General features: G+C 23.8%; 1 long non-coding RNA gene across 1 annotated transcript; it reads right to left on the reverse strand.

Annotated features, from left to right (window-relative positions):
• Positions 1–8,808: 8,808 nt before the first annotated feature.
• On the reverse strand, positions 8,809–9,872 carry LOC119370059 (uncharacterized). Its single transcript, XR_005177636.1, has 2 exons — positions 9,756–9,872; positions 8,809–9,085 (listed from the first exon to the last, which is right to left on the reverse strand). It is a non-coding gene; the product is annotated as an uncharacterized LOC119370059 (long non-coding RNA).
• Between the last annotated feature and the right edge of the window lie 2,395 nt (positions 9,873–12,267).

Raw genomic sequence — 12,267 nt, forward strand, 5'->3', positions numbered from 1 at the left:
CCAGTCGGTGTTACCTATCAGGACCTACAATGTATAATATCTTGTCATATTGTAATATTGGTTTACTTTTTTATAATAAAAACACTTTAAAATTTATCATAAATTTTATTTTTTATTATTTTACATTGAATCAAACGGTTCATATTTTGAATTATTAGAGATCAACAATGCTTGTTAGAGTTTGAATAGAATGCCTTGAGATTGAAAAAGTCTTAAATAAACCTAGTAGTTTGGATTTCTCTAATGGCGGAGGGAGGGGTGACAATCGCCTCTCTAGTTCCAATTTTTTTTTATTTAGCTTGTAAAAATTTTTGAACTTTTTTTTTCCCCTAAACTTGATTCATGGATCCACCATTAGTTTTCTCCTCACTTTAAAGTTTCAAGCAAGCTTATTTTTATGCCATGTATTTCCCTTAAGTCTCCACCTTATTGTAAGAGATTAAATATTATGATTAAGCCTAAACATGATTACTATGTTTTGATTTTTTTTTTATACGAGAATAGTTTGGTTAGTTCTAAGTCTCCCATTATCATTACATCTTAAGGAAGGAAGCTTCGGTAGAATAAGACATTACAATGAAAGGCAAGTTCTATAGAACGATGACGACGCTTGTAATGTTATACAGGAGTGAACATTGGGCTCCATATGCTCAACATTGGCTCAAGGTTTACACCTGTCTGTTGATGAGTAACAAAATACTAATAAATTGAATTTGTTATTATGTATACTTGCACTAAGTCTATATGAAAGAATGGCTTAGATATTTTTAGGATTAATTATTCAATGTTAAAATAGGAAGAAATATTATATCATTTTAAGCTACATCTAAAAATGTCTTTCTTTTAGTTTTTCAAAGATGACACTTCAAAGATTTTCTCTAATTAAAAAAATTGCTTTAAAAAACTTAAAATGAAAAATATTTCACAAACTCTACTTTTCAAAATTTAAATATTTGTGTTTGTGATATAAAAAGATTTTTAATGGGAAATGAAATTTCAAATCACTTAGGCTTTTCCTTTATTCTTTTACCCATTTACCTATTTAAAAGCCCAAAGCCACCTTTTTCTGTTCTATCCTGCCAATCAAATTTCATTTTTCTTCTCTCTTCCTTTCTAACATAACCTACTTCTATCTCATGGGAAGAAAAATTGCTTTTGTGTATAAAACATGACTTGAAAAAATTCTACAATCATGAGAAAAAAATTGTTCAAAATCTCTCATCTCTCTTCTTCTTACTTTCATGATTATTTTATAAAAAGAAGAGAAAAATTGATTTTTATGAGAAATTATTTGCTCTTAAATTTTCAAAATACAAATTCTCTCACCTGTCTTTTTCTTCTTGCTTCATTGCATAATTTGTAAGAGAAGAACATATTCTATTGAGAGAGAGAGAGAGAGAGAGAGAGAGAGAGAGAGAGAGAGAGAGAGAGAGAGAGAGAGAGAGAGAGAGAGAGAGAGAGAGAGAGAGATTTTCTAAATCAAACTGATTTCATCTTTAAAATTTTTTTTCCTAAGCCTAACTATGGTTTAGCTTTCTATCTATTATAGGTTTTGTAATATAGAATAGATATGAATTCTTAAATCTCAAATTTGTGAGTGAAATCTTTGTATAAATTTTTTTTATAAGGATTTTCAAGCACCCATCTTGTGTGAGAGTAAGTCTTGTGGGTTTGCTAATTCTTTGAAAAAGCTAGTTAAGTTTTCTACTTCTTTAGAAAAACTAAAATTTAAGTGTTCTAATTCTTTGCCAAAAATTAAAGGTTAAATTTGCTTGTTCTTTGCAAAAACAAATTAAGTTTCCTATTTCTTTAAAAAAACTAGAGGTTTAAGTTTTCTAGTTTTTTTGTAAAAAAACTAGAAGTTAAGTTCATAAGTTTTTCTACAAAAAAAATTGCGGGTTATGGTTAGTTCTAAGTGATAGGACTATTTCTATTATAATAGGCTTTACTCTTATCCTTAAAAAGAGGATTAGTCAAGAATCTCAAGATAAATTCTTGAGGAGTGGACGTAGATGAGTTAAGTGTCGAACCACTATAAATCCTTTGTATTAATTTCTCCTCTTTTCTTTCTCTTTATGACTTTGCTTGAAATTACTCACTCATACACACATTTTGTGTTGATATGCTAGAATATTGGTTAATCAATTAATTTATGTTCTTATATTTTGCATCTTTGTGATTGAAATTGCTTTGGACAAATTTATTTTGAGCAGAGTTGCTTCGTTTCAGTGAATTGGAATCAGAAGAATTTTCAAACTTGATGATTGATTACGTATGATAGATTACTTTTATCCTTAAGTGATTTATATGCTTTTATATTCTAGAATTGACTGAAAAATATATTGCTTTTGTTGTGTTTGGAAAATGTCCTTAAAAGCCAATTTTTTTATAATACACAATTCATCCTCTCTTGTGTATAGCTTATTACTTAATATATTTCATGAGATGAATATTGAAGAAATGTGAATATTAAGATGGATAGATAATCACATAAGATTAGACAAGATTAAAATGCCCACATTCGACAAAAGGTGCAAATAACATAAGTTGGGAATATAATGAGGTCCGAGATAGTTTGGTCTATCCTACATATAAACCCTATATGCCTAGTCTATAAATGTGATACATTGATGATGAAGAGTAGGGACTAAAGCAGAGGGCGAGGTACTCGCGAATGTTGAGCTATCCATATCTGTATCCATTTAAAATTTACTACTCGCACCCATTTAAATATTTGTTTAAGTACCCGTATTTGAACCCGTTAAAATTTTACTTACCATATTCATTCTAAACCTATTTAAAATATCCATTAAACGGATAGAGTATTAGCAAATTTTAAATTATCTGAACTTATTTAAAATACATCTTTTACTAATAAATGGATAAATATCGGTGGGTACCCGTGACCAAACTCGTTTAATATAGAGGTGACGGGTAACGGGTACCTAAAGACCTATATTTGTACCCTATTCGTAATTATTATGGGTAGAAATTCTAATATCATATCCATTTTAAGTTCATTTATAACTACTCATATCCTTATTAAACGAACCGAAGCGGGCCTTAAAATACTCATTCTGCTTCCATCCAAATGAAGAGTTTAAAAGAGGAAGAAGCAGACCTATATGGAGAAAAGCTGACATGACTAAATATGTAGAGTTTAAGTAATTTTAGATTTGTGAGGCGATCCAACATGACTAAAATGATTTAAATTAGCCATTTATACAATTATTGCTTACTACTTTACATCATTTACCTATACTATATATAAATATGAGAATAGCGGAGAATAATAAGATTTTCGATAGCGTCTTTAATGAAATTTGAATATCTTAAAATAACTTTAATCATGATCAAATAAAAAATTATATTTTATTAATTGATTGGATATAATTTATTAAAATTATTTTTTAAATAAATATATATAAATAATTAAGCATTTCAAAATTCAAAATTTTATCTTTTCTAAATTATTTTTAATAAATATATATGAGGATGAGTCATTTGAAAATTTTGATATTTTATTTTTAAAATATTTATTTCTCTTTATATTATAATTTAAAATATTTGATTTGGGAGATAGATAAAAAAAAGAAAAGAAAAAAAAAGTATATTTTCTCATAGTATTCTTTTTTCTTTATGTCTGTATAATTGATTGGATATATTTTTAAAAAATAATTTTTCAATAGAATTTGCAAAATACCTTTCAAAATTTTTAATTTTTTACTTTATAAAATTTACTTTTAAATAAAACGAACATATGTGTGTGGGATGAAAAACAATTGAAAATTTTAATTTTAAAAATATATATAATATTTTATTGTTATATCTATATATGATCTATACATATTGAAACGTATTTATTAGGTGATATTATAGAATCGTTTATATACAATTATAATGAATTTTAGATAAGTGATGATATATATTAAACTGCAATATGTGTGTATGTACACATTGCTGGTTTATTAATTAATCATTATGTTTATATTAATCTTATATGAAATTTTGTTTTAACATTATGAAATCTAAATAATATAAAACAAAAATTATAATCAATATTTAAAATTAAAAATAAAAATGAGTATAAATAACAAGTAAAAGTGAGCAATAACATAAAAAAATTCAATGAGTATGAATAACGAGTGCAACACATATCATAAAAAGACTAGTATATATAAAAGTACGAATGAGAAGAAGAAACATTCAGATTACCAAAAATGCTCCTATTAAATTGTGGATTGACAAAAATATTATTAAGGATTTGAATTGTATTAGTTGAAAATAATAGTACTTTAATTTTGATTGATTATATTAAATTCCTGTTTAAAGATAGATTCTATAGGATAAATTAAAAAATTATATTATATTCTATACAAAGTATATTAAATATGCTAAGAATAAAATATCTTTAATAATTTTTGATTTTATTGATTTAATAAATAAAAATAATTTAATTTTGATTCGTTATATTAATTTTCTATTTAAATTTAAAACACATGGGATACATTAAGAAATTATGTTTTATACTATATAAATTATACATTAAATATGATACGAATATAGTATCCTTAAGGATTTTAATTTTATTGTTTTTAGCAAAAATTTAATTTTGATTAGTTATATTAATTTCTCATTTAAATCTAAATTTTATTGGATAAAATATAAAATTATATTATATACTAAATAAGATATATATTAAATATGATAAGATATAATATCTTTAAGGATTTTAATTATCTAATTAATTAGATAATTTAATTTTATTGATTATATTAATTTTTCTCTTTAAATCTATATCCTAATGGATAAAATAAGAAATTATATTATGTACTAAATAAAGTATATATTAAATATGACGAGAATTTAATAATTCAATTTGATAAAATAAGAAATTATATAATATAGTAAATATAGTAAAAATATAAGAATTCAATTCGGTAAAATAAAAAATATATTATATATTAAATATGCATAATTTAAATATAATAGAGAGTATAAAAAATCAATTTGATTTTTTTGCTAATATTTAATTTAAACAAGTAAGTAAACAAGGAAAGTTTGATAAAATAATTATGGTAAACAATAAAGTTTCTCGAAATCCTATTTAATATTAAAATTTTTATTATTTTTTATATACCGTAGCAAAATAATATAATTATTTTTAATAATTTATAATGTAAGTTTTAATTTGATCGGTTAACAATTAAATTGAAGATATATATTAATTATAATTATTAAAACCTATTTCACAAGAAATTAACTATCTTTGCTCTTTATTATAATAAATACATTTTTAATTGGCACATTAAAAACTCCTATCACAAGGAATATTAGTGAAATTAGATGAAGGCTCGCAGTGTACTTATTGCTTTGTTATATATAGTACTTTGTTTCGAAAATAATTTTAATTTATAACTTTATACTAAATGAATTTTTTGTTTGAAAATAAAAAATCCAAACTTCATTCAGACAAATGACAAAATTCAGTAAAATCAAGCGGGAATCTCATCCCACATTCGGAGACATAACGAATAGATACTCTCGAAAGCTAATGAGCAGTCATATTTACTTGTTTCCTAATCCACTTGATTTTAATATCAAGACTAGACCTTAAAAGTTGCTTATAATCGAAAAGAACTAGATAAAAAAATAGAAGAATCTAAGCAACCAGAATTCAAAGCCTGGACCAGAATATGTGAGTCCGAAAAAATAGTCCCATGGCCATGAAAGTTGGCACAAATAAAAATCAAACACTCCCTCAGAGCAAGGATCTCTACCAAGAACTAAAAATAATTGAGAGTATTTTAAATAAAAATAAATTTGAGCTAAGCCACAATGGGATATTGCAATATCTCATAATATTGGAATGGGTGGTGTTGATGAAAATTCCAAGAAATAACAAAGGTAATTCACTAATCTGCTATTAAGGCGTGAGAATATATATTTTTTACATAATAATTACATATATACTATTGTAAATCAATATTTAAATTATTGAGTTTTGCTTTATTTACCCTATAAGTGGGTTCCTTGGTTCAGAAATATTTGGATCTCATTTCTGCAACTTTCATGGAATTCTTTTTGTGTCTTTCTTAGTTGTTCTTGAGTTTTTTCTTTCTTGGAATTAAGAAGTTGTAATTTTTTTTTTATAGCATTGTACTATAAAATGCCATTGGAGGTATTTTTAACTTTTTTTTTTTTTTTTTACAAATTTTCTAATTTTTTAATCTTCTTTTTTAATATCTTTTTCTTTTACAATTTTTTTGATTTTTAATCTCCTTTATTAACATTATTTTATAATTTTTTTATCTATGTAGATTATCTATAACAACACAATATATTAAATTTTAAAGATTTTTTAAATTTTAGATTATCTCATCAACTATGTATCCTACAAAATTGCAGAATTCTAGCGCTTTCTTGAGCTATAAAATGGTCATCTTACAGAAATCTAAGAGTCCGTTCGGAATAAATGAATTCCACAAAATTTTGTGATATTCATTTGGAAATCCAAAATGTTGTGTTTGAAATGTAACAAAATATAGATTTGAATTATACGAATTGAGTTCTATGGAATTAGATATGCCTAACTCAAATTTTACTAAAATTGATGGAATTTTTAAATGAATTCCACAGAATTGACCATTGAAATGTTTACTGACAAAATTACCATCCACCATAAACTCAACTATTTTTACTTTTTTTCCTTTTTATTTTTTTCTTTGGAAAATTCCAAACCATAACAATGTTTTTTTTTTCTAATATAATAATGACGTTAGTTTATATTTATATTTATATTTTTTATTTTTTTAGAAAATTTCAAGCCAGTAATTACTTTTTTTTTTAAGTCTAGTAATAACGTTAGTTATTATTACTATGAAACTATAAAAACTTCAATAATTATTTTCATATGCAATTAAAAACAATAGTAAAGTTCTTAATTTTTTTTAGTTTCCAAATTAATTACTTAAATCAACAAAATTTTTTACATCAATTAGAAATAGTTATTATGATGAATGTTACTGCTTATATAATTAATTAATTAGCATGAAATATTAGTGTACTTATTTATACGAAATTTATTATTTAGATTTTTATAAAAACAATGACAAGTTATTATATCATACAAAATGTATATAATTGGTGTTTGTTATCTATTTTTATTAAATTATTATGTTAATGATGTTATAAGTAATAAAGACAAATGAATTTTTATTTAAAAATTTATTCCAAGCATAATTTTGTGGAATTCAATTGAATCCATTATTTTAAATTGTAGCATGCCAAACATGACAAATTCATTTGCAAATAAATTCTATTTGGAATTCATTTATAAATGAATTCTATAACCATGATTAATTTGTTCCAAATGGGCTGTAAAAGAACCATTTTTTTTTCATTATTAAAAACTCTAAAAATTAATTGAATTTAGTGTATACATGTACATGTGAAGGTAAATTGGTAAAGCCATTTAAATCTCAAGAAGAATACGAAAAGATTGGTAAGAAAATGTCTAATAAAAAATGTTACTCATTTGGTTTTTATTGATTTTGTGTTGCTATAATTTTAATCAATGATTGAACTTATGGTGGTTAGGAATTTTAGTTTTTCACTCTCTTTGATGCAGATATTGAAGATTGGGATGGTGAATGACAACTACAATGCTAAAATACTAATTCACTCATTTGATTTCATCTGTTTCAGCCTGTACTTTATAAATTGTTTGGATGGATTATTTTTGTAAAAATAGAAATAGATCCCTTTTGAATAATAAGACTGTTCCTATTCCAATATTGTGTCATTACAAATGTTAATATTCCAATAAATTCATAAGTGTTTCTCCCTGAGTCGTTTATTATTTTATTTTTATAACCATTTAAGTGATTTCTAACTTAACTTTAATGTTTAGTTTGATACTTAAGTATTTTTTAAGTCATTGAGCAGTTTATTGCGAGACTTAGGATATTTTTATTGAAGCTCTATCCAATGGGAAGTTTCTTTCACCATACCAAAGCTTGGGAACAAAAATCTCTATATTTCATTTCACGGTTTATTTTTTCATGCGGGTTTAACGACTTTAAAAGACTATATCTAGCAAAAAATAATTTCAAAAAAAAAATTGGAATGAAAACAAACTTAGTTGTTGTTGCTGCTTATGATTCAGGTGAGATGATAATCATCTTTTTTTTTTTTTTCCCTTGAAAATAATCTAATATTTTATTATTGTAAATTATGTCTTTAATATTTAGCAAAAAAATCATGAATAACTTTAAAATTAATAATCTAATAATCTAATATTTCTAAAACTATAAAATTAAGAATAATATATATTTTGAAATTTAATCAATATTTGTATCGTTCACATCTAATATCTATTGATATTTTAAGAATTTAATATTTTCATTTTAAAATTTTTATTTTAAAATATATAACATTTTAAACAAGTTGAAAATTTTATCTAAAGCATAAATAAAAATAATAAAATTCTTAAATTAATCAAGGTCTAGTTAATTATGGTTTTCTTACAAAGTAATATCTAAATAATATATATAATGTAGAATAACATAGCAATCCAAGCAAAACGTGGGCCTTCACCTAGCTACGCTATTATAACTAAAACAGTTCAAGTATTAAAATCTCTAAAAATGTAAAATTAAAAAAATAAGTAAAAAAAATATAAATATCATTATTTTGCGTGCAAAGACCATTATTTAATCAAATACTTTTGCTTTTAATTTCAATCTAAACAACAAAATTAACCTTTTCAAAATAAAATTTAATAATTACTATTATCTAAATAAAATATCCAAGCGTGAAATTACGAGTAGTTATTATTTAATTTTATTGTTATACTTCCACTAATAAAACATGAGACTTTTTTCCTTATGGATTAATTATTTTCCTTATCATAGAAACTTAAGACCTCTCAACCCCTATTATTTACAACAACAGGCTGAAGCAAAACGAGAAAGAGGTATACAAGCACCTCCCTTCGGAAATCCTTTAGCATGGCAAGCCCGCTCACAATTTGGAAAATTTTGACATGTCCCCAAACAAGATCCCACGAGAGCAGTTGTCGGTCCTGCCACAAAGTCATTAATAAAAATAATATGAAAAATAAAAAATATGAATCCTTAAGATAATTAAGCATACAATTTTTTCACTCTATTAAATTGTTAAATAATTGAAATATTTGATTATGGTTTTAATTAATTTTATTTTAAAAATCCAACTATATAATTTATTCTTTTTGTCATTTTCAAAACAACATCTTAACTGATGTACACGATGCAAAAGGCTAATAATTACTTAAATGAATCTATAATTGAATTTTATTTTGTAGTATAAAAAGTATCAAATTGAAGAATTGAAACTTGAATTAGGTCTTTCCTTTTTTAATTTGGTTCTAGGAGTCCAACCAAATTCAACTAATTTTCTCGATCAATTTTCAAAATAAAATTTCTTTTTCTTTTATAAATTGGTTTAAAATCAAAACCAAATCCTTCATTTCAACTAGAATTTGATTCTAGTTTCGAATCTCAATGGTTCCAAAAGTTCCATTTGCGTTGATTCATTTACAATTTCAAACTGAACCTTGGCTAGCTCCCTAATAAAGTAAGGATTAAACTAAAGCAATAATCTTTTGTCTTCAATTCATTAAATTTTAGGTTCATTTAAAAAAAAAAAAAAAAAAAAAAAAGAAAAGGAAGCTTATGCATTTAGAAGATGGAAAGGGAAGAAAGACATTTTACCTGAAATGAGTAAGAAAACAAAGCATAAAACCACGATCCCCATATAACGGCGTTGAGTGATAATTGGCATTGATATTAAATTGTATTGTTCTTTGTGTTTCTTGGTTCTGTGTTGATGATGCTTAAATACACTATCCCTAGTATGTTTACTTAAATATTATAAGGTAATATAATATAATATGTTAATATTATTTGATGGATATGGTAATATAATATAATATGGTAGTAATATTATATTATATGGTAATATAATATAATATGTTAATATTATTTGATGGATATAGTAATAAAATATAATATGGTAGTAATATTATATTATATGGTAATATAATATAATATGTTAATATTATTTGATGGATATGGTAATATAATATAATATGGTAGTAATATTATATTATATGGTAATATAATATAATATGATAATACTATTTGATGGATACTAAATATGGTTATAATATAATATCTTTAAAGATTTTAATTTTATTAGTTAAAAATAAAGATAATTTAATTTTGATTGGTTATATTATACTATATAATATAGATATTTAGGCATGACTATGGTTTCAAAACCACCGGTTTCAATTTTATAAAAGGTGAAATTGGAATCGAACAGCTTTTAGATGGTTTTAAAGACGGTTCTGGTTTGGTTCCAGTTTGAAACTAAATTTAGATAACTTTTTTTTAACCTTTTTAGTTTTTTTAGCTAAATAAAAAAATTAATAACAAATAATAGTCTTAAATTAAAAAAAAAGACTAAAAGAGTAAATTAATCTTTTTAAAATTTATTAAAAAATTATAACTACACAAAACAAAAATTTAAAATTCTTTACTAGTATTTAATTTTTATAAATTTAAATTGAGAGACATGTCAAAAAATGGACTTGCACTTAATTTATATCAGGAAAAAAAAATGATAGAAGAAATTCAATGGAGTTTAGAGAAAAAGAATTGATTTTGTGAAAAAAAGTAATATTATTAAGGTATTTATAGTTAACATATAAATTTTTATTCATAAAAATAACCTTCAAATTTTCCATTTTTTTACCGGATGAAAATGTCCTTTAATTTATTTAACAATTAACAAAAAAAAATATCATAATATAAATTTGTTATTTCAAAATATACCCTTCAAGTAGCCTTTTTTTTTTTTAAGCATTATAAAGGGGTAAAACGTCTTTCTATCTAAATTAAGAGTTAAAAAAATCACAATATAAAATTTTTATTCCAAAAATACCCTTCAAATTGCTGTTTTTTACCGTTGTTAGGGAGAAAAATGTCTTTTTATTTTATTTAAGGGTCAAAAATAAATCTTAATAAATATTGTTTAATTTACATGTAAAAATATATATTAGAAAGGGTAAAAGATTTAAATTAAAAATATTTAAATAAGGACCAATTTTGTTTCTCTTTTGTTTCTCTATTTAAATAACTATTACTGATTATAATAGTTAATATTAGTTGCTCATATTTAGTAGTATACGTAGTTTATGGTATTATATTATATATAAAAAAAATTAAGTTAATTAAATTTAAATTGTTATAAGAAAATTTAAATTGATTGATAAGTAATTTTATTTTCATAATAAATATACTATAATAATATATTATTTCCTTAATAAGTTATTTAGTTATTAAATTTTTCGTTTTATTATTTCATAAAATATTCTTTTTTATATTTTATAGATACTCTCGGATTTTTTTAATACAAACAATTCATAATATTGCCATTTATGATAAAAAAATTATATAAAAAATTGAATTACATTTAATTTGCAATATGTAAAAACCAACGAATATGCACAAATGTGCGATGTATGTTTGAGAAAACTAATTATATATACATATAAGCGCGCATAATGACATAAAGGTTACAAAAGAGATTCCTAATCCCCTTTACCATACAAACATGCCACGTCCACCTTTGGCAATTTAATTCTGGTGATGATTAGAAATGGAAGCGAGGCAAGTATTTTAGGATATTCGCACTTTTGTGATCCGTTTAATGAGACTATGGATAGTTATAAATGAGTTTGAGACATATACGGATAGTGAAATTACATACACAATGGATATGATAGGATATGAGTATTGGTTTCTAGGCACTCACAAGATGTTGTCTACTATATTAGACGAGTTTGGTCATGGTTACCCTCAACTACCCTATCCATTTATTAGTAAAAGATGTATTTTAAATAAATTCAAGTTTGGATAGTTTAAAATTTGTGGATACCCTACCCGTTTAAAGAATACTTTAAACGAGTTTGTAATATGTACGGATAGTAAAAATTTAAACGAGTTAGGATATGAGTACTTAAACGGATATTTAAACAGATTTGAGACATATACATGTTGGAAAATTCTAAGCAAATACGGGTATCGATAGCTCAAAATTCGCGGATACTGTCCCGTTTCCATCCCTAGTTATGGTGTCAATATATAGATATATACTCACCCGTTGAAAAATATAAATTGTTGTAGAGTAATTATTTTATTGTTTAAAGTATTCTAAACA

The sequence above is a fragment of the Jatropha curcas genome, chromosome 6, assembly GCF_041381405.1.
Source record: "Jatropha curcas cultivar XTBG-Jc1 chromosome 6, XTBG_Jcur_1.0, whole genome shotgun sequence".
Classification (NCBI taxonomy): Eukaryota; Viridiplantae; Streptophyta; class Magnoliopsida; order Malpighiales; family Euphorbiaceae; genus Jatropha; species Jatropha curcas.